The sequence below is a fragment of the Microtus ochrogaster genome, linkage group LG2, assembly GCF_000317375.1.
Source record: "Microtus ochrogaster isolate Prairie Vole_2 linkage group LG2, MicOch1.0, whole genome shotgun sequence".
NCBI classification, from domain to species: domain Eukaryota; kingdom Metazoa; phylum Chordata; class Mammalia; order Rodentia; family Cricetidae; genus Microtus; species Microtus ochrogaster.
In genome coordinates, this window is record NC_022028.1 from 21,172,469 (window position 1) to 21,174,732 (window position 2,264).

A 2,264-nucleotide genomic window follows, 5' to 3' on the forward strand; every position below is an offset into this window, starting at 1 on the left:
GGCCCTTGAGCTGTCAATTTAGCTTGAAGCTCATGGCCTGACCAATGAACGACTTCCTAGCTCTGATAGCCTTTAGAAAAGAAGTGCTAAAGAAGGCCCTGTGCAGCTCTGGTGATGCAACCTGTAAGGTAGCAGTTCTCAACCCGTGGGTCTCTACATCAGAATCATATATTTACATTACGATTCATAACAGTAGCAAAATTACAGCTAGGAAGTAGCAAGGAAATAATTTTATGGTTGGGGTCACCACAACACAACGTGACGCTGTGTATTAAAGGGTCACAGCATTAGGAAGGTCGGGAGCCACTGCCAGTGTGGGGGCTGAACACAGCCGGCCCAGTCTGACCAGAGAGCCGCTTTTGTCACTGGATACACAGGGCTCTGAGCTGAATAACTTCCCCCAGACCTGACAGGTCTAAGCACCCATCCCCAACTGCTGAAAGGGAGCCCATGCCCCGCCACTCCTTCAGGAGCTGACCTCTTCCTGGTGGCCCCCGCTGGGGCTACCAGTGCTACAAGAATCTGTTAAAAGCACAGTCCTTAGCCAGGTGGGTAGTGTCCTGTTTCCTGGCTGCTGTGGGATTATGTTGGGGCCTCCTATATGCCTGTGTTCTTCTCTTCCCAGAGTGGGTTGCCAGCCTTCCCCTCTACCCCAAACTGCTATGTGCCCCTGGACCAGGTCTACTTCACCTGGAATTCCCCTTCCTTATGAGGTCAAGGGACAGAAATGGGCAGCAAGGACATTAATATTTGGAGCTCTAGAGAGATAGCTCAGTTGGTAAACACACTTGCCACCCAAGAATGAGGGCCTAGCTTCTATCTCTAGCACCTCCATGAAAAGCCAGGCATGGCAGCACATGTTCACAAACCTATACTGGAGTGAAGCTAAGGGATCCTCTCTGGCCACCCAGCCTAGCTGACAGGAAGCCCCAGGACCCTGTAAAAGACCCTCTCTCCAAAAACACAGTGTACGTCTTTTGAGGAACAATACTGGAGCCTGAGTTCTGGCTTTCTTGTGCATGCACACACATATTAATGTCAGTGGAGCTGGGCAGCTAAAAAGACCCGGCCACATAAAGAAGGGGCTCTGCTATCTTCTGGCAAGGGCAGCTCCCACCACAGGAGAGGCGCAGGGTGTCTCAGGCGAAAGAGGAGTCACCCCCACGAAGGAAACAAAGGAGATGAACTGCAAGAAGCCACACATGAATGGAGGCTGATTCAGGATGCTGAATGCTACCCTCCTCATGGGGTTCTGTTTGGCATAGGTCCAGGACAGAGGACTTCTCTGCCTCCCCAGGGTGGCTCAAGGAAGGCAAGGCACCAACAGAACAACAAGACTTTCTGGACCAGGTGGCTTGTCTCAGCCTGTAGGATTCAACCATCCACAGAGCCATGGACTCTGCCCAGGGGCATAGATAGCCCTATGCGTCTTCCCAAACCATCTGCTGGCCTCTCCTGTGGCTCTCCCTACCCAGCTAGGTCAGGGCCCCTTTTGGAAAAAGGAAAGCTGGAAGGAGACCTCCCCCACACTCCCAGCAGGTGGGCCTATGACTCCTTTGTGCTCTGAAATTTCTCTCAAGGCAGGTCCTGGCAGATGTTCCAAGCAGAAAGGACCAGAGAGAGGTCTGGGGAGATGGCTCAGCAGATAAAACACTTGCTGGGAGGCAGAGACTAGGGATCTCTGGAGCAAGATTAGCAAAACTCCAGGAACAGCAAGGGACCCTGACTCAGTAAATACAACAGAAAGACATCAAGGAAGACACGAGTTGTGAACTCCTGATCTTCACACACACTCAAACCCATGTGCTTGCCTACTTACACACATGTGAAACACACACACACACCTGCACAACACTCACACGTATGTGTAAGCACATGCACACAGGCACAAAGAGGCAAAACCCTTTGGGTAACCCTTTGGACAGTAAGTCTGCTGGCATCTCATCAAGCTGTGGGGATCTGCCTTGCCTAGCCTGCCACTGTAGGGCCACCAGCTAGTCTCAGGAATGTGCCCTGGGAAGGGGGGGGGGCAGAAAAGTCAAGAGAAAGAGGGACTTGAAATTAAGTTTAGGCTACTGGATGCACAGCCAGTGAATAATGCCAAGGAGCAAAGTTTCCCTTACACAGGCAGCCTCCAGGCGGGGTAGTTCAGTGGGTGGCCCTCTTCAGCGTGTCACGAGCATGAGGCAGACTCTTTTTTTTTTTTCCAGACAGGGTTTCTCTGTGGTTTTGGAGCCTGTCCTGGAACTAGCTCTTGTAGACCA